The sequence below is a fragment of the Narcine bancroftii genome, chromosome 1 (genome assembly GCF_036971445.1).
Source record: "Narcine bancroftii isolate sNarBan1 chromosome 1, sNarBan1.hap1, whole genome shotgun sequence".
NCBI lineage: Eukaryota > Metazoa > Chordata > Chondrichthyes > Torpediniformes > Narcinidae > Narcine > Narcine bancroftii.
Genome location: NC_091469.1, coordinates 36,424,608 through 36,451,347, shown reverse-complemented (window position 1 = coordinate 36,451,347; position 26,740 = coordinate 36,424,608). Strand labels below are relative to the sequence as shown.

The 26,740-nt window shown below is 39.4% G+C and overlaps 1 long non-coding RNA gene across 2 annotated transcripts; it reads left to right on the top strand.

Annotated features, from left to right (window-relative positions):
• The first annotated feature begins 377 nt into the window (after positions 1–377).
• On the top strand, positions 378–25,715 carry LOC138735640 (uncharacterized). 2 transcript variants are annotated; one of them, XR_011339850.1, is made up of 4 exons: positions 378–467; positions 8,764–8,903; positions 17,333–17,551; positions 23,443–25,715. It is a non-coding gene; the product is annotated as an uncharacterized lncRNA (long non-coding RNA). The 2 variants fall into 2 exon arrangements; XR_011339835.1 differs by lacking the exon at positions 378–467 and having other exon boundaries at positions 8,172–8,903.
• Positions 25,716–26,740: the final 1,025 nt, after the last annotated feature.

Below are 26,740 nucleotides of genomic sequence, written 5' to 3'. Positions count from 1 at the left end.
AATAATGCATACGGATGTTCTGAATACAGATGCACTGGTTCACCACTGTCAAGCCCTGGTGGTGTTTCCTCTGATGCTGTGCAGGCTGGATCTTCTGCCTTTGTCTGTTCTTGCAGCATCACATGCATTTTCTGCAGACTCTATTCCTCCTCAGTATTTGACCCTCCTCTGTTCTGACAGTGTAAGTCCTTGGATTTACTTCCTCCAGTACAGTGACCACCTTGTCCCAGATGTTGGAATCACCGAGTCTCAATGTGTCGTGTTGTGCCAATGGGCCTAAGCCTCTTGCTGACTTATCATGGTTTGGTTTTTATCTCCTTTGCAGACGTTTTTGTTTCTGTTTGACATCTCTCTTCTTGTTTGGGTCTGCAGAGTTGGGAAGTGTGATGTGTAGTCTACATCCCATCAGGAGCTCAGCAAGTGAAAGGCCATGTTTATAGAGAAGCTCGGTAACTCATCAGAGCTAGGTAAGGATCTGAGCCACTGTCTTGTGCTTTCTTGAGCAGCTGTTTAACTACATGAGCTCCTTTCTCTGCTTCACTGTTTGACTGGGGATGCAAAGGACTTGAAGTCGCATGTCAAAAATCATACTCTTCTGCAAAGTTCTGGAATTCTCTACAACTATAGCATGGTGCATTGTCACTAGATAATTTGAGTAATTCAATGTCTTGCAAAAATCGACTTCCTGTATATGATCACATAGGCAGTAGATATGTTGTGACGCAGCACCATCTCAGGCTGCTTCGATAGATAGTCAATAACCAGCAGGTAATTATTTCCTTCCATGTGGAACAGATCAGTCCCAACTTTCTGCCATGGCTTCACCGGTAAGTCAGTTATGGTCATGGGTTCCTTTGGCTGCTTTGTGTGATGTTTCAGAAAAGTTTCACAGCTTGAGAACATTCAGCATTTATCCCTGGCCAATAAACAGCAGTTCTGACCCTCCTCTTGCATTTTTCCATTCCCTGGTGCCCCTCCTGCAGCCTTTTCAGCATCTCTTGTCACAGTGATTGAGGAATAATAATTCTGCTCTGAGTAGAAGCCCATTGACAACACTCAACTCAGCTTTGATGACGTAGTATGGCTGACATTCATCTCTAGGCTATCCTTCATTCAGATTCTTGATGATATGTAGAAGTGTCCTTTTTCTGTTTCAGCTACAATCTGCTTGGATTTCATGTCAGAGATTCAGTGATCAGAATCACGTGGAGATTCACAACTGTCTTCGTGGAACTCTTATTGAGTGCTTCACTCTGTGTCGTTGCCTTGGATGGCGCGTCAGCCAACACAATAACTTTCACTGGTGTATACATCAATTCAAAATTCAAAACATTGTAGCTTCATCGTCAGTCTTTGGATTCACAGTGACATCTACAGCCATACAGAATGGAAACAGGCCCTTCAGCCCATTGTCCATGCCATCCATTTTCCTCCCACCATTCAAAACATACCAGGCGGGCTTGGGGGGGGGGGGTGGGGTTGGCATAGGCTCGTGGGCTAAAAGGGCCTGTTGTCTAAATTTAAAAAAAAAATTAAACCTAGCCATATATTATTTCTATGGGGAAAAAGCTGCAGATTTTGGAGTCTTACACAGGCAAAGAGTTGCTGGAAGAATTGTAGCTGAGACAGCATTCATGAATTGAAATGATCAGTCAAGGTTTCTGGTCTAATCATCTATCAAGACTAAGATTAAAAAAAGATAAAATTACATATAAAGCTGGGGAAGAAGTCCAGCAGTGAAAAAGCCTAGAACAGAAAGCGTGGGATGTGGAGAGACAAGTAGAGGGAGAAACCTCCCTCTACCTTGGGGAAGAGAGGGGGTGAGGGGAAGTTAGAGGGGAATAAAAGTACAAGAATTGGTAAATAAACTGAAGCAGTGAATTCAGATGAGGATGACGGTTACCTAAAGTTATAAAGCTAACGTTCATGCCATTAGGTTTAAGGCTGTCCAGGAGGAAAATGATGTGCTTTTCCTCAAGCCCACACCTGCACACCCACTCCTCCCACGCCAGATAACAGATGAGGTTAAGAGCAGACACGTTACTCCCGGAATAGGTGGGAGAGTTAGCAGGAACGTCAAGTTCAAACCCACAGATGGAGCATAGAGGTTCAGCCAAGGGGGACACCAAATCTCTGGTCTCATCAGCATAAAAGGATGCAAAAGCAGGTACAGTGAATGCAGTAGGTTAAGTTAATGAGGTGTATGTAAAGCTCTGCTTCACCTAGAAGTTCTGTTTTTGGCCTTGGACAAAGGCAAGAGAGCAGGTGTAGCATTTTGCACTTTCCACAGTTATAATGGGAAGAGCAAACTAGGGAGTCTTCGTGGAAAGGGGATAGAGTGGAGTGGGTAAGATGTGGCTGGTAGTGAGATCATGCTGAAGTTGGCAAAAGTGCCAGAGGTTAATAAGTGGGATGTGGAGGCTGTTAAGGTTGTTCTGTCCTTATTCTATCTGGGAGTTAAGGATGTTGAGGGCAGAAGTCTGAAAAGTGAAGAAGATACAGGTGTGGAGTTTATCAATGACAGCAAAAGGGAAGTTTACATTTTGGATGTCCTGGCGCAGAAGAGCTAATCTGCAGAACAAATGCAGTGGAGAATTCTGAGAAAGGAATAGCATGGGAAGACATATAATCCAGAGAGCTATGAGAGTCAGTGGGTTTGTCATAAGGCACTTTGAGGTGGTCAAAATACCCCAATGTAAAGCTGCATATTTAACCTCTATGCCACTGTCGGGAGACCTCCTGAAAGTGTAGGAGGCGCCTGCGAATCGCACTTGGTCACCCTCCTCCGGGAGGGATAATCGCCGGCTGAAAGTGGCTGCTAAGGAGATAACAATCAGCTGGCGAGTGTCTGACAATCCCCCTCCTTGCTGCCCCTGACCCCAGCACAGGACATCAGGGCTGGGGTGGCCGGCGCGGTCTGACTGATCCCACTTCCCCACTCTCTCCCCACAGCCCTGTGTCGGTCCCCACACTGATCCCACTGCCCCATGCTCTTCCCACAACCCTGTATCAGTCCCCACACTGTGGGGCAGCCACGATGGACTGTCAGTGCTGGGGTGGCTGGCACGTGCTGTCCCCACACTGATTCCACTGTCCCGTGCTCTTCCCATAGCCCCGTGTCAGTCCCCACACTGATCCCACTTCTCCGCTCTCTCCCCACAGCCCTGTATCAGTTCCCACACTGGGCGGCCGGCGGGGGCTGTCAGCACTGAGGCGGCTGGCGTGGGTTGTCAGCACTGGGGTGGGCCGGCGCAGGCAGAGCAGTGGGATCAGCATGGGGACTGACACGGGGCAGTGGGGAGAGCGTGGGCCAGTGGGAACAGTGTGAGGACTGATACAGGGCTGTGGGGAGAGCATGAGGCAGGAGGATCAGTGTGGGGGCCGACACAGGGCTATGGGGAGAGAGTGGGGAAGTGGGATCAGTGTGGGGACCAACACAGGGCTATGGGGAGAGAATGGGGCAGTGGGATTAGATTGGGGACAGCTCGCGCCAGCTGCCCCAGCTCTGACAGCCCGCGCCGGCCACCCCAACCCTAACAGGCCAAAGGGTCAGGGGCCGGAGTGTGCTCTGAGGCTCCTCCCATTCAGCTGTCCTTTTCAGGTGGCCAGCGCTGCACTTTCAGTGCTGCCACCTGAACAACCATTCCACAGGTCTGAATCCGCTTCTGCAGGCGCATTCTTGGCAGAGAATGCACCTGAAAAGCAGCTATAGATATCAGTGGATGGTTTGTCCCCTGAGATGGAGGCAGACAGATAATGGAATGGGGGATGAGGTGTCAGTAACAGTCCAGGTAAATTTAAGGCCAGGGTGGATTTCAGGGGAATTTTATAAAATTTTCAAGTTTGACACAGTTGCAGGAGGTGGTACCAATGCAGTCATTGTTGTAGCAGACAAAATAAAATAAAGAAAATGGCGATGCTGCTTTAAAGGCAGCACTGCCATTAGTGTTGACCTGCAGGGAGCACCAACGGCACTCCCGAGGGGTCCAATCACCCAGTCCGATTGCGGTCAGCTTCGCATTGTCTTTAAATAACCTGCTAAAAGAGCCGAAGGTAGTTTTATTTAAAAGTTCTATGACCGCGGGGGTATGTGTCCAAGATGGCAGCACTTATGATCAGCAGCAGGGCATGAGGGGTTGTAGACTCACTGAGGTTTTTCTTGATAATGGCGATTAATAATGTGATCTGTCTCCACCATGAATGTTGGTAGATCATACTCATAGCTGAAGAATTTTTCGAGTCCATGACCAGACCTAGGCACTCTTTCTCGATCTGTACATATTGACATTCAGATGTGATCATTGTCCTTGTATGCAACTGGCCTCCAATCTTCTCCCACAGCCTGAAGTAGTATGGCACCTATTCCATCTTTTGAAGCATCCATAGATAATTTCATCCTTCTGGATGGGTCAACGAATGCCAACACCACCTGTTCTGTAGTTGGAATGGTCTTCAGTCATCCTCATTCTTCCTCATGGTGTCTGTCCACTTGAATTCACATTTGTCCTGTCTTCTCTTTGGCTTGGCTTCGCGGACGAAGATTTATGGAGGGGTAATGTCCACGTCAGCTGCAGGCTCGTTTGTTGCTGACAAGTCTGATGCGGGACAGGCAGACACGGTTGCAGCAGTTGCAAGGGAAAATTGGTTGGTTGGGTTTGGGGGTTGGGTTTTTCCTCCTTTGTCTTTTGTCAGTGAGGTGGGCTCTGCGGTCTTCTTCAAAGGAGGTTGCAGCCCGCCGAACTGTGAAGCGCCAAGATGCATGGTTGGAGGTGAAATCAGCCCACTGGCGGTGGTCAATGTGGCAGGCACCAAGAGATTTCTTTAGGCAGTCCTTGTACCTCTTCTTTGGTGCACCTGTCTCGGTGGCCAGTGGAGAGCTCACCATATAACACGATCTTGGGAAGGCGATGGCCTCCATTCTGGAGATGTGACCTACCCAGCGCAGTTGGATCTTCAGCAGCGTGGACTCGATGCTGTCGACCTCTGCCATCTCGAGTACTTCGACGTTAGGGATGAAAGCACTCCAATGGATGTTGAGGATGGAGCGGAGAAAGCGCTGGTGGAAGCGTTCTAGGAGCCGTAGGTGATGCCGGTAGAGGATCCATGTTTCAGAGCCGAACAGGAGTGTGGGTATGACGACAGCTCTGTATACGCTAATCTTTGTGAGGTTTTTCAGTTGGTTGTTTTTCCAGACTCTTTTGTGTAGTCTTCCAAAGGCACTATTTGCCTTGGCGAGTCTGTTGTCTATCTCGTTGTCGATCCTTGCATCCGATGAAATGGTGCAGCCGAGATAGGTAAACTGGTTGACCGTTTTGAGTTTTGTGTGCCCGATTGAGATGTGAGGGGGCTGGTAGTCATGGTGGGGAGCTGGCTGATGGAGGACTCAGTTTTCTTCAGGCTGACTTCCAGGCCAAACATTTTGGCAGTTCCCGCAAAACAGGACGTCAAGCGCTGAAGAGCTGGCTCAGAATGGGCAACTAAAGCAGAATTATCTGCAAAGAGTAGTTCACGGACGAGTTGCTCTTGTGTCTTGGTGTGAGCTTGCAGGCGTTGTTTTGGAAGACAGGTTTAGTGTGAATTTAATAATGAAATTGGTCATTCCAAGCATCTCAATATGCCCTTTTAGTCTGTGCACCTCAAGAATTGCTTTGAGATTGCTCTTGTTTGTCTCCACACCTGCCTCTGACAACTTATTTTCCAGAAAGGTGATTTTCTTCACACCAAACTTGCATTTTGCTCTGTTTAACTTTAATCCATACTTCTAGGTTCGTTGTAGCCCTTTGCTGAGCCTCTCGTGTTGCTCATTTGTGGATCCCCAAAGGATCATGTCATCCATGTGTTTTGTGATGTGCTCTATTGTCTTGTAGAACACTTCATGAGCTGAGGAAGTTCCAAAAGGCATCCTTAAACCTAAGTACTGGACCAATAGTGTATTGAATATACAATATTTTGTGCTATCTTCATGCAGTTTTAATTGCCAGAAGCCCTGAGATGCATCCAATTGGTGAAAAACTTTGCACCAGCCATCTTACTTGTAATTTCATACCTGGTTGAAATCTGATAATATTCTCTCTTTATATTGGCATTCAAGTCTTTTGGGTCCATGCACAAGCATGGGTTACCATTCTTCTTTTTGACACACACCATTGAATTCACCCATTTTTAAAATTTAAATTTATATATACTGGCCATTTTGGTCCACGAGTCAGTGCTGCCCAACTTACACCAAATTAACCTACATCCCCAGAATGTTTTGAATGGTGGGAGGAAACCAGAGCCTCCTGGGAAAATCCACGCAGTCACAGGGAGAACATACAAACTTCCTTATAAACAGTGCAGGATTTGGACCCCGGTCCCGATTGCTGGCGCTGTAAAGGAGTGCTATCCACTAAGCCAACCGTGCTGACATTCTGTAGGCTCCTCCACTTTATTTATGAACCCTAGTGAGTCATTTGGTCGAGTTCATGCTTGAGCTTGTCTTTTAGTGGCACTGGAACCCACCTTGTGGCAAGCACTGCTGGCTTTACATTCTCCTTTAACTGTATCTTATAGGTGAATGGTAGAACTCCAAACCCCTTGAAAATGTCTGGAAATTGATCCATTATTTCCTCGATGGTGTTCTGTGCATTGGGGCTGTTAATACGACTTGACCAGTCCTAAGTTTTCACATGCTTTGTCACCAAGCAGTGACTCATGTTCATCTGGGACTACTGCAAACATGAGTGGTGCTCTTTACCTTTAACTTTCTTCTTCAGTCTACATGCACCTTTCATATCAATGTGCCGTCCATTGTGGGCCTTGAGCTGAACAGAATTTGGATGGATGTGTAACTTTATCTTCATTGCCCTGGTGTTGCACTCACAGATCAAATTGGCCTTTTCCCATATGTCCAGTTTGAAAGAAATATCTACTCCATTAGCATGCAATGATACAGTCCACCTATCCTGCTCAACTCTGTTCACGCTTGACTGTTCAGTGCCTGTTGGTTTGAAACCTTCCTGCCCTACCATGCACATGAAGAATGTATTACTGAAGGCAGTTTCTTCTCTAGTGTACACATTTTCACTTCTGTTTTGTTTCCCTTTGGAAAAACATTGTTTTGCATAGTGATTCTGTCCTTTGCACTTGTTACAGACTTTTCCATAGGCTGGGCATTATTTTGGTGCGTGATATGTGCCACATCATTTACAATTGGATGTCTCTCTGTCTCATTCTCTGATAATGTGTGCGTCTAGAAACTGCGGTAATGGCTGTGCCTTCATTTTCACCAGCACTTGCACACTCACCAAACTTTTTTGCGTGCTGTAGAGCTAATTCACGGGAATGGCATATCCTCATAGCTCCAGCTAAGGTAAGCTCTGTCTCTCATAGCAACCTCTCTCACTTTCTTGTCAACAGTTCCAAACATAATTTGATCACAGATCATTGCATCTTACAGTAATCCAAAATTGCATGTTATTGCTTTCAATTTCAAGGCCATTAAAAAAGGTATCAATGTTCTCTGCCTGCAGCTGTGCACTTGAGCAAAACGCGTATGAAAATAAAGTGTCCACCAAACATCTCAATAACTTGTCAAACTTGCCCTGATCATCTGCCTCACCAAAACGTGATGAAAACCTCTAATGCTTGAGGTCCCACCACAGTAAGAGGCAGTGCAATCTTCCATGCATCCAGTTTGCTATCGAGTCCAATGCTGTAAGAGATACAGCATGAATTGTTTGAACAATTGCCACTCGTGGTCAACATTCCCAGTCCAATTCACAGTGTCTCTGACTGATACCCACACTTGGTACCATGTGATGTTTCTTCTATTGTGTTAAAGAATCTTGGGTTCTTTTGCATTACTTGTATTTTATTACTAACTCATGACCTTGTGGGTTACATCCATTTTGTTCATCTAACCCGAGGAGGGACCTTCCTTCTCAATGGCCTCTAGTGGTCAGAAGGATCACCAACTCCCAATGAACCACAATGAACACCAGACAACAACAGTGGTTCTCAACCTTTTTTTTTCCACTCACATGCCACTTTAAGTATTTTCTATGCCATAAGTGCTCTGTGATTAGTAAGGGATTGCTTATGGTGGTATGTGAGTGGAAGGAAAAAGTTTGAAAACCACTTTTTTCATTGTACCTAATTGATTTGTTCTGTGCATGGTTTCATAACTCCAAAGGAAATGGGCCAATGACAATTTCTTTTCAAGCAAAATATTTCAGTAACAATTGGGTCTAGAGCAGTGATTCTCAACCTTCCCTTCACACCCACATACCACCTTAAGCAATCATAAAGCACTGATGGCCTCAGGATTACTTAAAGTGGTATATGAGTGAAAAGAAAAAGGTTGAGAACCACTTGACTACAGAATAGATAAGGAATAATGGGATATGTTGTCCATATCCAGGATTAAGATGAAAAGAAATTTCTCCACCTAAAAGACCGTGAAGGCTTGGTCATCGAGAATATTCAAGACCGAGATGAATAGAGTTGTAGATCTTGGGGAATTGAGGGATATGAGATTAGGGCAGGAAAGTGGCACTGAGGAAAAAATGTCAGTCATGCATCTATTTAATGGAAGGGCAACAATGGGGAGAAAATGGTCTATTTTTTTTCAAGATATAGGAAAGTGGATTTGTTGCCTATTCTAATTTGGAATATATGACAATGTCGAGCAACTTTTTTCCAGAAAAATTAAGAAAAAAGTTTGGACAAAATTGTCAAGGAAACAAAGACTAAACTTTTGTTCAGAGGTTTGTTTTCTTAAAGAAGGTAGAGCTTTGGTAACTGGATGGTGTCAATGGCGGTGTCGAGTGGGAAAAGATTGCAGCGATAAAGAGGAGTGAAGCCCCAAAGATTTAGAAAGACTCCCATTGAATTTTCCATATCACCATCTTCAAAAGATATGAGTAAGTAGTTTTATTTTATTTAAGTTTTAAGAAAATATAGAATATGAGTAAGTAATTAGGAGGCTTTCATGCAATACACAAAAATGCTGGAGAAACTCAGCAGGTAATGCAACTTCCACAGGAAGTAAAAGGCAAACATTTCAGGCCTGAGTCCTTCATCGTGAATTTGTGTAGATGCTCTTCCCTAGTTACAGCCACTCAAACAAGCACAGTTTTTTTTTAAATTGCTTGACCAACTAGATTAATGCATAAACATTAATAGCATAAAGTGATAAAATAGGAGACCATGTGATCAAAGCCAGTGGGGATCTTGGCAGTAATGTGCATTGATGGCAGGTAGTAACTTCACTCGGCTGATCCCTAACATCAAGAAGCAATTTTGACTGAAGCTGTGAGGCATTTAGTGACTTGATTAGACTGTTGCACTTGCCAAAATGTGTCTTACTGTCAGAAATTATAGAATTCATCTCTGCTGGAGGAATGAATAGGAACAAATAGAGCAGTAAGTTGTAATTTTGGCACTTTTCACCAATTTATTTTTGGCATTTATTTCTGGCAAATGGTTAAAAATTGGGCGGGAATAAAGGCTACTCCAGAGAGCCTCAAATTGCCAAGCAAAATCAATCAAGGGTGAGGACAGGTCCTGAATCAAATGAAAGCAACGCAGATATACAGCTGTTTACAACTTTACAACTGTTGTACAGTGGTAAGTTTTCCCCCCAGCATGTTTAAAAATAAAAGCAGAAAATGCTGGAAATACTCAGCATCTGTGGAAAGAAAAATGGAGCTAACAGGGATCCTCCGGCAGTGTCTTCTGTCTTCGCTTTGCTTCTCCTCCCACAGATGCACCTGACCAACTAAGTATTTGCTGTATTTTTAATTTTAATTTTTTGATTCCAATATCTGTCTAAAGTCAAGTTTTTTTAAATATTTTTACTTGAACAAAAAAAAGGGAATATTCACCTGGTCAGTCATTATCTACAGAAAGAGAAAGAATGGTTTTGATAATTTTTGAAGTGAAAGATTATCATTCCAAAATGCAAAAGGATTTGTTCTCCACAGATTTGCTGGCTGGGTGCGGATTTTCAGTACTTTCTTGGATCTGAATTATGAACCGGTGTCTCTGTCAGAATTCAGCGTGAAGATATTTGCCCTTCTGTTCCACTCTCATTTCAAGTAGGTTGCCTTCCTTAAGCTAGCAGTCTGGATGCAATCAGACACAGAGGTGAAACGACAAATGCAAAATACTCTGTATGTTCCAAATCTGAAGTAAAGTTGAGAACTATTGGTCTGGCAGCATTTGTGGAGAGGGGGAAAAAGTTTATATGTTTGGTGGATTAAAAAAATTAAAGGGAAACTTTTTTTTAAGATGAAAAGAAAGGGGGAAAATGGGTGTATGTTGCACTTTGACAGCACAGATAGTAGAGTGGCTGCCCCACAGTGTCAGAGAGCCACATTCAGTCCTGACCTTGGATGCTGTCTTTGTGCTGCTGCTTGTCTGCATTCATAAGCAAAACCATTTCTGCTTGCTTACTTTATCAAAATCTATGCAATTATGCCAGATCTCTTTTCTAAGGAGAACAACCCCGCCCTCTGCTTTTAGCCAAGTTCTCGTGTGTATCAAATCTGCATGCACTTTTGCTAAGTTCTTGCTTACTTTTCTAAATTATGGAGCCTGTTGTGACTTTGAATAAGCCACATGGAGACAACATCTACAGAAGTAGCAAGTCTTTATTCGGCATAAAGAGACATGTAAGGGAGCCCTGTTGGGGGGAATCTTAGTAGAACCTCTGAACTGAAGAAACATTGAGTTTTTAACACTGTAAAGCTCAATGATAACAGTAAGTGATTAAATAAAGTTTCAATAGTTACATCATTAAATGGGAGCCAGAAGATGCTGGAATTTAAGACAAAAAAGCAATCTAATGGAGTAACTCAAAGGATACAGCAGAATTAGTGGATGGAAAGGGAACTGTCAATTTTTCAGGTCGAAATCTTTCAAGTTTTTTTTAACATAGTGGATAAATGTTTTATCGAAGTACATATTGAAGTGGTGGCACCACTGACAAGACCAAATCTGAATATTCAAAGATCTTTATTGGGACAAATTGGTTCAAATCATTATTTAAAACTTTTCTGAGAAACAAAATACTGAGATAATAAAAATCTACTTCTTTTATCAAAGTATTCTGAAGTCTGATTCTCTAAGTACAAAGGTAACCCAATTATTAATTAACTGCGTGTACAGTGTTTGCCTGTGTTCATGTTTTATGTGCTAAAAATAGCAAGTCTGGAACTTTCCCTGAATTTCAACACAAAGGTGCAAAATATCTTCGCTCAAAATGTCTGATGCCCAGTTTGATGTACAGGGGCACACCTAATGACATGCAGCACTAGGGGCCCAGGCTCAGTCCTGACTTTGGCTGCTGTCTGGAGTTAGTACGTTCTCCTTGTGATGGGGTGTTCTGATTTCCTCCCACATCCTTGAGATGTTCAGATAGGTCATTGAATTGGCCTACAAATTGCCCTCAGTCTGTAAATGTGTGTTGGTATCTGGGAGGAGTTGAAGATCTGGAGAGAATAAATTATGATTAATGTCATGGACTTGATAGGCAGAGATTATTTTTTTCATTATTTTATCTCCCCATGACTCTAATTAATGTAGCCCTATGAGTCACGTTCTGCTGTGAATTAGTGATTTTCTCTCTTCACAGTTGGCGCTATTTGTTTATGTAGCTGATTGACAATGAATTTCATGACTTGTTCATGACAATAAATTCTGTTTCTGATTTTCTAATTTCAACTCTGATTACTGATTGTAGGAGTTTACATTTGAAAACAGTTTGAAAGCTGGTCCTTTTTTATATTAATCAGTGTGACATCTTCCACATTATATTTGTGACTGTACTTGCTTCTCCCAAACATTGTTCATGCCACCTGTGGGAACAGTACTTAATTAAACTCTGTCATAACTTACCTTTGTACTTTGTACTTTTAATAAAGATTAAGCACCCTCACCTTTTTCTCTAAGAGCCTTGACTTGCCATCTCTGGCTGCACTGCTTTTTCCAGTGACCTATTTTCTGTTTCCATTCTACTATACTGGGTCTAACCTTTCTATGTTAAATATTCTAATGGTCATTTTACCGATCTGCCTAAATTGTCCCAAAATCTGTTCCTGTGGAAATGCTGCCTAAAGTTTTGTCATCTGCATATTTTAATTTGATGCCCTGTAAACTGAAGTCCAGGTTATTGATCAAGTCGTGTCCTTTACACAACAAAGGGCTCAAACCTGTAACAACAGTTATGTATTTTTACCTTTGCTATAGAAAGGACATGGCTTGACCTGCTGAGTTTCTCCAGATTTGTGTTTTTACTTCAACCATGGTGTCTACAGATTTTCTTTCTTTTTTAACTTCTGGGTCATGGGTGTATGCTTAAAAGGTAACTTTCCTCACACTGTCCGCAGTACAGGTACACAATCCTTTATCCGGACATCTAAAATCCAGAAAGCTCTAAATACCGGCATTTTTTTCCCTGGTGCTGGTACAGCGGAGGGAGAGAGATAGCAGCGTGACTCGGGTGGGGGGGGGGGGGGGGAGGAAAGAGAGACGGCAGTGTGACTCAGGTGGGCTGGGGTTGTAGAGAGAGCAGCATGATTTTGGTGGGCGGGGGGGTAGAGATGGTAGCGTGACTCGGGTGGGCAGGGGAAGAGAGAGGGACGGCAGTGTGACTCAGGTGGGTGGGGAGGAGAGACGGCAGTGCGACGTGGGTGGGGAGGAGAGACGGCAGCGCGACATGGGTGGGCGGGGGGTAGAGACGGCAATGCGACTTGGTTGGTCGGGGGGAGGAGAGAGGGACGTCAGTGCGACTCAGGCAGAGAGAGACGTCAGCATAACTCGAAGGGGATGGATACGGCAGCAGAGTTCAGGTGGGCTTAAATCTGAGGCAGCTGGATTTTGTTCTGAAATCAGTAAAAATCTGAAACTTGGAACACACTGTCCTCCAAGGGTTCCAGATAAAGGATTGTGTACCTGTATAGGCCTCCAAATGACAAAACAACAGTTCAACTGTTCTTTCGTCGTTTTTTTACTCCACATTTCCAAACTTTGTTTAATACCATAAACTTTATTTTTGCTTTTCTTCTTTAGAACAGATAAATAAAAATAAGCATTTAAGTAAATGAAAATGCCAAATGTATTTAAAAACATTAAAATGTGGGAAAGTTATTAAAATTGGACAAAATATATCAAAAAGACATACTTACCTTTTCAACACACAGACAATCATTGAATAATCTAGGCTGAACTAAACTATTTGAAGTTTTGGTGTTCTGTTCAACTCTTGTCCTGAGTTTCAAAATTTTCTACCTGCCATTGCAGGTACTATCCCTCAAAAAGATAAGAAGCCTTTCATCACGTCTTTGTTTCAGAAATTGTTATCAGTCATTTTATCAGATCCCTTTTCAATTATGCACCCTTCTCTTAGTCATTCACCAGCATCCACAAACTTTAGCTAATCTTAAACTATACTCTCAAGCCCTTGTTCCCCCTCATGACGACTCTAATTGGTATTTGTTAAAAATGATAAACTGATGTAAACAATTAATACTAAATGGTTTTGTGAACAAGATATAATTGATTTAAATATTAATGGAATTCAGAATCCAAATAAAACAAAAAAAAATTAAATTATATGAAAAAAGATTAAAATAGATTGAATGTCCACATCAATAAAATTGTCTCAAAATATTTAGGGTTACGAATCAGGATTGTAATTTATGGATTTACTGACTTATTGGGAATTAGATTGCCAAACTGTAATGTCTAGATTGGAGTGGCTGGATTATAATTTGTGCATCCACTTTGTTGAATATGGGCTGCCTTGACTGTGAATTAGTCACACCATAATTCCTGTATCCCATATTGGGGGCTATGTAATTCAGTTTGCATGATTTGTTCTTGTTTATGTACTTCAAGACAATTTTTTTTTTGTATATTGTTAGGGTTCTCTGGCAATAGATTTATAACTTGCTTGTTTCTCTTTCCATCTGACAGTCTTTTAACATAATGATTAACTTTGACCTGCACCCTCTCACAGATATCCTCTTTGATCTCTTCTGGCACTCTCTGTAATATTAGTCCGCTTGCTTTTTCACCTATCCAGTTTTAATGAAGGGTTTTGGACCTGAAATGTCAGCTCTTTCCACAGATGCTCTCACCCGCTGAATGTGCTGGATGTCATAGTCCTGCTTGGGAGACAGCGGTGGAAGTCAGTGGGCACTTGCTCACTTTACCTCTTTCTGTCTCCAAACCTAGATCCAAATATTTCCTTGGTTCAGTGGACCTCCTCTGCAGAATGCTTTATTTTTCTTGATGATGATGGGAAGAGTTTATTATCATTGCATAAGTACATACGGTATCCTCTATAATGTTTGGGAATATAAACTTTTTCCTTTATTTTCCCCTGTGCTTTAAACTTGTAATTAAAGTGCTCATTCCAGATTTTATTCAAGATTATTTGTATACATTTTGGTTTGACCATGTAGAACTACACCACTCTTTGTACATAGTCCCCTCATTTCAGGGTATCATAATATTTGGCTTCACAGGTGCTTGTGAGTACTCGGGTGTTTCTGTTCATGAAGTCTTCTGCAGACAGTGGATGTTGACATAGCCACATCTGCATCCTGAAGAGTGTTTCTGATCTGTTTGAGGATTTTTCTTCAATATGATGAGAATTCTTCTGTCATCAGCAGTGGAGATCTTCCTTGGAATACCAGTACCTTTAGATTCCTGAGCTCACCAGTACGCTCTTTCTTCTTAATGATGTTCCAAACTGTTGATTTTGGTCATCCTAAGGTTTGGGTGATGCCTCTTACTGATTTATTCTTGTTTTTCCGCTTCATAATGACACCTTTGACTTTCATTAGCACAACTTTGGTCCTCGTGTTGAAAAATGGCAACTACAGACTCCAAAGGTGATAAAAAGCTTAGAAGCAAAGCCTAGCTCTCTCACATCACAAACACCTGTGAAGCCAAATGTCCCAAACATAATGGTCCCCTGAAATGAGGTGACCATGTATAAAAGGTACTGTAATTTCTACATGGTCACGCCAAAATGTATACAATTAACCTAGAATAAAATCTGGAATGTGCACTTTAATTGCGTGATTTTTTAAATTATATATTTAAAATTGTGGAGAACAGGGTTAAATTAGGAAGAAAAGTATATTTGTCCTTAACATAATGGGGTGGGGGGGCACTGTATTTGTAGAAGAAGCAAAATTCTTAATAGATGTAGCCAAACATACATAGATGCAGAAGATATACCAACTGGCAACTGCAAAGGAATATTCAATTTAACATAATATGACAAGACTGAAAAAAAAATATTAAATATAATAGGATGGATAAATAAGTATCCACATTTGTAGTTGGTGCAACAAAAATAAATTGTTCCAATAGTGTAGTCACACAGTAGTTTATGGTTAGGGTAGTGCAGGGAGTTTCAACAATCTAGGGGTGCTGGACTTCAGGCTTCTGCACCTTCTACCTGAAAGTAACAGTGAGAAGAGTGATGAGAATTCTTTCTGATGTTGACTGCCTTCTTAAGGAAGTGTCTCATGTAAATGTATTTTAGTTGACAGGAGGTCAGTGTCCGAGATAAACTGGGCTAGGTTTGCCACTTCTTCTCTCTGCATTTCTGAGAAATCAAGTTTCCAAACATGTCAGTATACTTAAGAAATTTCCACACCATGCTTCAGAAATTCAAGGTATTCAACAACATGCCAGATCTCCTCAGACTTCTTAAAAGGTTGAGGATTAGTGTACCTTCTTCATGGTTGTCTCAATGTGCTGACTCCAGCAGAGCTCCTCCAATATTTGAACACACAGGAATTTGAAGGTACTAACATTCTCTACTCCCAACCCATCAATAAAGACTGGTCTGTGGTCTCTTGCCTGCTCCCCCTCCCCTTTCTGAAATGCACAATAAACTCCTAGTCTTGCTGACACTGAGAGCAAGATATTTTTTCTGGTACCACAAAACCAGATTCTTGATCTCCATCTAATATTCTGACTCATTGCTAGCTGTTATTAGGCCTGTAATAGTGGTGTCGCCAGCAAATTGATAGATTGAATTGTAACCAAACTTGCCATCCAGTTGTGCGTGCCAATAGTTACCCCTAAATAAGAGCAAAAATCTCTCTAATTTGTCATTTTGCAGGGCGCATGCTTTCATCTATTGACTGGAAAACATTCATGATTGATTCTGAACTCTTCCATGGTTTATCCTGCATATCCTCTTCATCAAGGTCGTTTTTGGCATTGTGATGCTTGGCCACTAGATGGCACCAGCACACAACGTACACTCCCAAAACTTCCTGAATTATATCTGCCCTTTCCATGTTTGTATGGGTGAAAAAAAATATCTTGAGAAAAGGCTCAGACCTGAATCATCGGTTATATGGTCCAGATATAACAGGTTGGTGCTGCAAGACTGCGGAGTTTCTCCAGCATTTTTATTATGGGTTTACAAAGAAGTGTCAATCACAACATAAGAGTTAACCAGAATAGACAGATTATAAAGGTTCATCAGCTATCTTTGACTTTTCCCCTTTCAACTGCTTGATTTTGAGTTTTCAAAGAGTGTGCATTAATTTAATAACTTTGTTCCTTTTAATGTTCTAAATGAAAGGGGCCATGCATATTTGTCAATATCCACTTGAGGAATCATTTCTTGCAGATGTATCTGGTTATGTTCGTCACAGTTCACTGGATGAGCAAACCTTCAACTTCTTCCCAGCTTTGATAGGATAGATTTTAGAATATAATAAAATGTAAGTTTAAAATGGTAACTAAGCTTTAAAATGGTAACTGGAAGTTTTAAGGTGGTGGCTGGCAGGGAAAAGGGCTGCATTTTCAGGCAGCATTCCTTTTTTTCTGTTATCAGCTTGGGAGCTGATGAGAAGCTCCTTATTCGGTGGAGTGGTGTGACACTAATTGACAAAATCCGAGAGAATTTAAGGAGTTTAAGAATATCTACTTGTATGAAGCAGTCTGTTCAAAGGTTCCAGAAACTAGAGATTAGAAACTATAAACTGTGATTTTATAAGCTACATGGTAGTCTCCTTTGTAGTTAGATAGCAGCTTGTGGCTGTATTTCTTGCTGTAATAGAGCTTTTACACTTTGCAGCTGTATTCATGCTTGTATCAGAGCATGTGAGGTCTACTTTAACAGCTTCTGGTGTAGCTGCATACAAATCCACTCCTAAGCAAACTGCACATTAATTAGCTTTATTATGCACATTCTAAAGAGCAGCATTGACATTGTTCAATATATGTAATGTATTTATTTGCATATGTTTGTATATCTGAAGAAGCTCACAGCCTAAATAAAGTCTCAGTAGATGAATCCATTGTCTCACAGATTAATTCTGATCCTGCAAGTGGGGAAGAATTGATGGCATGTGAAGAGAAGCGAGGAACTGATGACATTCGACAGAACAGGAATGGAGTGCTTCGACATATCTCACAAGGCTGTAAGAATTAGTGCTAAAATTGGGCCAAGATATTAGTTATGGTGAAAGAAGAGAGGGCATAGCACCAAGAATACCAGATGTCTTGATTCTTTCAACACATCGTGACAGTAAGTTTGTGGTTAACATTTTATAAATGGTCGTGAAAATAATTTTAAAAAAAATTCAAGCTATTGAAATATTAATTAATTAATTAAATTTATATATACATATTAACAGCATCAATAATCGTTCATTGTTTTGCATCTTGTGAATTATAAGGTGCTTCAGTAATGATGGCAATGAACATTTTGACAGGGCTACTACAGTGATATTAGGACAAGTGATAAAATGCTTGGGTCATCAAGAGTATTTTATGAATGGGATCCGAGGATTGATGTTTTCAGCTGAAAATGTCAGTAATGAATGCCTAAATGCATCTTTGAGTTTATTGCTAATTGTCTTCCTAAATGCTTATATTCCCATTACCTGAGTTACTTCATCTCCTGAGGTACAGCAGCTGTCATTTTTATGTGGACTTTGCCTTTTCTTTGTGTGTTTTTGTTTGGTCCAATTTCATTTGTCATCATTCATAACCACCTATTTAAAAACCCCAAGACAAATGTTTGGTTTCCAAACTAAGATCTACATTGACTGATGGGCCAGTCCTGCATTGGATGGTGATGAGTTTATGGAACTTAAGGAATCATCAGTCCGCAGATGAAAGTTGGAACTGTATTCTAGTCGAGGTGCTGGAGCAGATTTTTAAATTATGGTTAAGGTCCTCCATGAGAGATGAAGATGAGATCAGGGAGCCACCATTAATGGAACAATAAAAGACATTGGTGAGGCCAAATTTGGAGCTTTTGTGGTGCAGCTTTGGTCGCCTACCTTCAGAAAAGATGTAAATAAAGTTGAAAGAATGCAGAAAAAATTTGGAAGTAGCAATGAAAAGCTGACTCGTACTGAAAGGTTAAACAGGTTAGGACTTTATTCCCTGGAGCATTGGAGAATGAGGGAAGATTTGATAGAGGTATACAAAATTATGAGGCTTATAGTTTAAATGCAAATAGAGTTTTTCCACTGAGGCTGGGTGAGACAAGAACCAGAGAACATGGGTTAAAGTCAAAATGCTTAAAGAGAACATTTTGGGAGAACCTCTCCAACAATCAGAGGGTGGTGAAGGTGTGGATCAAAACTGCCAGTGGAAGTGGTGGATTTGATTTTGACATTTAACAGAAAGTTGGTAGGTACATGGATGGGAGAGGTATAGAGGGCCATGGTCCAGGTGCAGATCTCATTTCTTTTTAATTTTGTTTTTAATGAGTTTAACATATAAATTCCTAAATACAAAGCCCTCTAATATAACAAACAACTGATCATATCATATACATATCACAAATTAAATAAATATTGTTTATCAAAAACCTATCCATAATTGTTTATTTGACCTGTTTCTTTAAGACATCAAATTCTATAAATATGGTAATTAACAGTTTATCCCTTTCTCATAATATATTCCAATATAGTTCTGGATATAAAATAGATGAGACAAAATTAAACATCCCTTTATATAAATAAATGGTAAATTCTATCATAATTAATGATATGATTCGTGTCAACCATATTTAAACCCATATTTAGCCAATTAATCTAGAAAAGATAAAAAAAAAACAAAAGTCCTCTGACTAATCTAACCTCTCCCTCTAAGCAAGGTTAACGTAAAATTGTGAGGCCTATGGATCTAATAGCAACCTTCAGACATCTGACAGAGAGTCTCCGGAGCATCCAGACTTCTTAAATATTCCGATCATGATAGTATTCTATGAATGGGCCCTGTGTCTTGTTAAATTCAAACTTTATATGTTTATTGCTGTATCTAATTTTCTCCAAACTTAAATCGGAAATTACATCATGTAACCACTGTGTATGAGTAGGTGGAATGTCATCTTTCTATTTCATTAAAATTGTTTGTCTAGCTATCAATGAGGTAAAGCTAAAATTCTATCTTGAGTTGAAGTCTTCTCGAGAAAAAAAAACAAACAAAGCACAGAGAGGGTGTGGCTCTAATTTTATTTTTAGAATCTTTGATAAAGTCTGAAAAATATCTGTCAAATTTTTTTTCTAAATTAGGGCATTCCCAAAACACATGAATCAGAGGTTTCAAAGATTTTGCACTTATTCCGTAGTGGATCATCATCTGCGTAAAAACAAGATAATTTGATTTTAGACATGTGTTTCCTATGTACCACCTTAAATTGTAACAAACAATGTTGTGCACAACATTAGGATTCTTTAATCAAGTTAAGAGTGGAAAACCAATCTTGGATGGAAAATGATATGTTTAAATCATATTCCAATCAAATTAATAAAATCATAAATCACATTGTTACAAAACTTAGAAATATATATTAATTAATATAGAAAAAAAGGAAAAAAAACAAAATAATGAAAAAACCCATATGAACCCCAACTAATCCCTACCTCCCACTCTGATCCCTACTAATATATATATATAATATATATACATATCTAATAACATAGTTATATAGTGAATTGGATTTCTTCAGAAGATGCTCAAAGATTAAAAAAAAACATTTTTCTAAAAAAAAGTTACTAATTTTTAAGGGAAGACTTCACCGGACTGGAGGACTCAAAGGAAGTATTTATAATTTTAATCACATTGTTGGAGCATACAGGGTCCAAATCTGTAAAAATACATAATATTTACCCTTCAGATTATATGTAATATTTTCTAATGGAATACAACTTTGAATCTCTGTATGCCATCTTCCTAATATTAATGAAACATCTGATTTCCAAGTAACAGCAATACATTTCCTTGCTATTACCAAAGCTAATTTAACAAATTTCAATTGCAAATCTGATAGAGATAATTTAGGAGTTACATTCTCTAAATTTCCCATCAACAATAATTCAGGATTTAACGGAAAAACACACCCATAACCTGTCATAAAAACGTACTAATGGAGATCCTAAAAGGTTTAATTTTTAAACAAGATCATGTGTAATGAATAGAGTTTCCAATATCTTCTCCACATCTATCCAATATCTTCTCCACATCTATTCAATTTCTGGTGTGTAATACATAACTGATGTAAAAAATTATAATGAAGTTCCCAATCATTCTTAATCCCAGTCATTGAGTCTGGTCGCAGGTTATGGTTCTAAGAGTAATAAATGATTCAGTATGGACTAGATGAGCCAAAGGGCCTATTTCTGTGCTTTTCTATGGGAATGGTAAAGAGAGAGTAGGTTGGGTATGGATATCTTAGAGAGGTATATTGCTGGAATGGATTACAGACAATCAAGCCCAGATAAGATTTTGAAAACAAGAATACAGATTTTTAAAGAAAATAAATATTTCCACTTGTGGATTCATTGCTCAAGAGAGTAGTTCCCCAAAAATTGCAATGATATCATTTACCCCCTCCATAAATCTTCGTCCGCGAAGCCAAGCCAAAGAGATATTCCAGTCATGAAGGGTAACAATAGTGCAGGAAAGAAAGTAATTAATAAGAATCGGTTTGTGCAAATTAAGCCAAATGTCATCACACTTTTTGATGGTAGTTTTCCCTGAATCTTGCACACAATGATTAATCCTGTAGATAAAAGTGGATTGTCCTAGAGAACAGTGGTAAGTTTGTCTGCAAATAACAATGTTGCTTACTTGATTTTATAATTTGAAACATTTTCTTACATCGGTCGCAAAGGCAAATAAGAATAACTGGAGCTTGTACCTAAGGGCATCAATAAAAATAATCCATAGCTTTCAAGGTGAAACTTCTTTCTATTTTTCTTTAGCTGTGGGCAGAATGAAAATGTAAATTTGGTAATTATGTGGCTCAGCTAATTGTGTCTCATGATCCATGGTTTACCTTCGAGAAGCAAAAGGTGAACTAATGTTAGAGGCACAGAATTTCTTATTTGTTGTTAAGATTACATTGGTTAATAGTGACGTTATGCCACTATATTTAAGAACAAAACTCTTTAAACAATGTAAGATGGTCCCACACAGAAACACTGGTATGTTTGAATGCTGAATGCATTACTGCTGCTCATTCACCTGCCCTCATGCAAATATCCAGTCACACATATTTTCTATCCTTTAGACATGCATGCTCAAACATTTAAAGTGGAACACTTAAAGACAGCTGACATCTGATTCTTTGATAGTTTTGAGATTGGTTTTGTTTCTAAATGAATATTACTTGGACAGGACTCTGTATAACTAAAGTGTTGTTTGACTCAGCATTCACTCACTATATCTCTCTCATCCCCAGAGGAAAGAAAATATTTTGAACCTAATCTCCCTATACCCCCTTGAAGCATTAATGGGCCTGTGCTGTTAAGTAATAGAAGAGGATAAGCAGAAACAAGTGGTTCCAATAGTGTGGCAATGAGGCGCCAGACACCTGTGCCCATGCTTTCATCCTAATGGAAACTGAAGATGATGTTTTTGACTTCCTTTGCTCTGGGATGCTGGAGCAAAGGAATTCTTGAAGGTGTATTAAAGAGAGCTATGAACTCTATATCTATATGATCTGCAGATATATGATCCATCGGATCTAAATCTTTTCAAGTTATAAAATCTATATCCTTTCCAGTTGAATCAGATAAGCAAAGGAATAGAGATAAGTGGCTCTAGAGATTGGCAGTAATTCATTGCATTTGTTTCATTAATGGTGCAGCTAAACTGCAGTCTAAGATGTATAAGAATGTTAATGTCCAAATATCTGTTGTGATGTTTCAGTCAAGCAACATCATTGCATATCAATCCCATTGATAAGTCAATTTGTATGAATAGTTTCTGGCTTCAAAGCTAACCCCTACTGCTCGGGCTTATAATACCCAAGAAATTCATGGAGATAAAAGAGATAAACCGGTTGAAGGAGATGCTGACCTTTGCAAATGTATGATTTGTCATTTGGTTGCCACAAGTTTGCCTGATCTGGCAGAAAGGTCCTGTGATGGACTGGAAAGATGAGGTGAATGAAAACTCATGTGATGTAGGCCAGCATTTGCCACCAGGTCCTCAAACTGCTGAAGAAGACTGTAATATGAACCATTGTAGGCTGCTACAGGAAGATAGTTGAGATTTGGTATATTTGAATGGCTTTAAAGACCACTTGAGTGGTAATTACATGAACCACATGATTGTTGGTCTTGGGCTATTAAAAGTTTAGCAAACCTTTCTAATACCTTCATGCCATATATTACAAATCATCCTCCTTAATCCATCCACTATTAATGTCAATGCATCCTCTTCCCTAGTGAAAATAAGTGCAAATTTCTCATTCAGTACTTTAACATTGCCTTCAGCATCCATGCACAAGTACCCATTTTTCTCTTAATGTACCCCTGTGCTCTATGTACTACCCTCCAGCTATTTTTTTTTGTCTACAGAACAATTTTGAATTCTCGGTTATGTTGACAGCTAACCTTTTTTCATGCACTCTTTATTTTAATTTGCATTTCCCCTGTGGTTCTTTTGTAATCAACCCAGTTCTCTCTGATATTTACAACATAATCTTTGTCATCCATAATCTGTACTTGATTTATCTTCTTCTCTGTATTTGGTAACATCCAAGGTGATCTAAATTTGTTCTTCCTTTCCTCCCTGACAGAATATGTCTTAATATGTTTATCTGAACCACCTTTTTCTCTTATGACACAGTTTTGACTGTTAAATTCTGGTTTCAATTTTCTTGGACAAGACCATTCTCATTCAATTGAAATTAGCACTTCTCCAATTAATTTTTTTTAAACCTTGGATTACTCCTTTCTTCTTTGCCAATCTAAATCTCCCTTTCCATATTTTTATTTGTTTCATCATATAAATGTTACACAGGTACAGTACATGAGAATAAAATTGAATATTGACAAATCTTATAGAATAATAGATGATATTGCAACCAATGTTTCCTTTAAATAAAGGAGTGGGGATGGGAGGAATAAAAAAAAAACCACTGACTACTATTCTACTTATCTAACTCTACAGAGGCTATTAGCTAAACACGGACAGACATGTCCTACTGGGATCCCTGAAAAGGCTGAGGACCCTGTGATATCTGTCTCTGAGGGAGACATCAGAGCATCATTCAAGAGAGTGAACCCTCGGAATGTGTTAGGTCTTGATGGCGTGTCTGGCAGGGGGCTGATAATCTGCGCCAACCAACTAGCTGGAGTGTTCATGGACATTTTCAACCTCTCATTGCTACAGTCAGAGGATCCCATCTGCTTCAAAATGCATCAATCATCACGGTACCCAAGAAGAGTAGTGTGAGCTGCCTCAACAATTGCCACCAGTAACACTAACTTTGACTGTGATAAATGCTTTGAGAGCCTGGTATGGCCAGAATTAACAAGTTCCTGAGCAAAGATCTGGACCTGCTGCAATTCACCTACCATCACAATCACTCGACAGCAGATGCAATATCACTGTCTCTCCACTCAGCTCTGGATCACCTCAAAAACAGCAATTCATACATACGACTGCTCTTCATCGAATGCAGCTCAGCCTTCAATACCATTATTCCTCAGTGTTGGTCAAAAAGCACCCCCCCCCCACCACCCCAATGCAACTGGATCTTTGACTTTCTCATCAGAAGACCACAGTCCGCGAGATTTTGCCTTCAGTACCTATAATTTCATTCTTCTTAGTCCATAATTCCATTAAATGCTTCAACACTGGTAAATTATAACTCTGTAAAAGCTGAGAATTCTATTTATAAATAAACTGATCCATCCTCTTCTCATCAATCTGAGATAATTCAATATTAGCCCATACCAAAGGTTTATCCACTTCAAACATCCTATTAATAAATTTTCACTGCGCTGATTCATAATAATTCTGAAAATGAGGAAGTTGAAGTCCTCCTAAAGCATATTTCCAAGTCAATTTCTGCAATGACACCCTCGCCATTTTACCTTTCCACAAAAATGTCCTCACCAAAGCATTCAAATATTTTTTAAAATTTTGGGGAATCCTACAAGGAATAGACTGAAAAAGATATTGAATATGGGGAAAGACATTCATTTTCACATAATTAACATGTCCTATTAATGTAATTGGTTAATCTTTTCACCAATTTAAATCATATTTAATTTTAGACAACAAAGGTAAATAATTCAATTCATACTATCTATTATAATTCCTAAATACTTAATTCGATCAGACCACTTAAATCTCACAATATGCCTACAAGACAAATAATCCACATCAGCCAGAGGCCATAATTTCACTCTTATCCCAATTAATCTTCTATCCCTATAATTCACCAAATTGCTCCAGTCTAACATGCAGACTCCCCAAAGATTGCATAGGTTGTGCTAAATATATCAAAACATCATCTGCAAATAAATGTATTTCATACTCATCTGCTGTCACCGTAATACCCTTAATATTACTATCTTGTTTAATCAACTGAGCCAAAGTTAATTAAGGTTCAATGACCAACGCAAATAGAGCTGGTGACAAAGGACAGCCCTGTCTAGTCAATCTAGATAACGCAAAAGAAGATACCTGTCCATTTGTCACAACTCTAGCCATAGGGTTTCTAGATAAAGCCTTAATCCAGCCAATAAAAAGAGGCCCAAATTTAAACTTCTCCAACACTTTAAACAAAAAAACTCCACTCCACTCTGTCAAAGGCCTTTTCTGCATCAAGGGCAATTACCATAGGTTGGTCGAATTGCTCCCGAGAAATATTAATTAAAGAAATCAACTTCACAATATTGTCTGCTGAATACTGATTTTTAATAAAACCCGCCTGGTCTACATTAACCAAATCTGATAAATATTTAGCTAATCTATTAGCTAGAACCTTGGCAACAATTTTATAATCTACATTTAATAAAGAGATCGTTCTATAAGATCCCACTTTTAACGAGTCCCTATGAAATGATAAGTACTGAAGGTAAAATCTTGGCTAAAACTTCTTTATTTCAAAATACGCTTTTTCCTTTTACACTAATAATCAACATTTGAAATTGTGGGAACAGAAAGGAATTATATTGGTAGAGGATTGTTATGAGGCTGGGTATTTTATTTAATTCCAAAGAATGAAAGAGAACTATGAAATTTCTTCGAATACATTGTTTACTTATTATCAAGTTAGAGCTTTATTGTTGGATAATTTTGAGCATACGTTACAGTTACTTAGGCAGTCTAAATTTGAAAGTTTACTGAAGGTGGAAAGAGAGGATTTGTATCTGAGATGTATGCTTTATTACAGAATAAAATGCTTCAGCCAGATGTTCATAAATCTAAATTAAAATTGGAAAAAGATTTGTTCATGTCTATTTCTCATGATGATTGGATGACTTTATGTGAGGACAGAATGACTAAAATTGTAAATGTAAGGTATGGACTGGTTCATTATAACTTTATTTACCAGTTATATTTAACTCTTGAGAAGTTAAGGAAATATAAGTTTATTTCTTCTGATTTATGTTTTAGGTACCATAAACAAGTTGGTTCTTTCTTGCATTTGACTTGGTTATGTGAAACAGTGAAACCTTTCTGGAATAGAATTAAGGAACTTTTAGATGTTCTATTTAAATTTAAAATTTTGCTTGATCCTATGGTATTTATATTGGGCTATATTAAGAAATTGAGTTTGGAATTCAAATTAGATAAATCTCATTGGCATTTGCTGTGGCTCAAAAATGTTTAGCAATTACTTGGAAAAATTAGACTGATTTGAGTATTCAATGGTGGCATTTGGAAATGAGGTCTTTCCATTGCAAAAGATCATGTATAATTTACATAACAATTATTCTATCTTTGTTAAAGTTTAGTGCCTGTATATGAGATGTATGGGACTGAATTTGTAATAGTTTTTTTCCAAGTTGTTGGGGTTGCCCTAAATCATGGCAATAGTTGAAGCTTGTTATGTAGGTTGATCTCTTCTATTCTCTTTTTTTTCTTTCTTTTGGGGTAGTTTAGAGGTGGTTCAGGATGGGTGGGTGGGTTAGGGTTGGGAGTGGGAGATTATATAGGGTAAAATATTATGTATTTACTTGTATTTTTACTGTATCACTTATTCTGAGGAAGACTACAGTCAGTACGAATTGGAACCAACATCTCCTCACTGATGATCAACACAGGGACACCTCAAAAACGCATGCTTATCCCACAGTTCTATTCATTATGCACCCATCTCTGAGGCCAGGCATAATTCCAGTGTTATCTACAAGTTTGCCGATGGCAACACAGTTGTTGGCAGAATCACAAATGGCAATGAGGAAGCGTACAGGAGGGAGATAGATTAGCTCGTTGAATGGTGTAATGATAA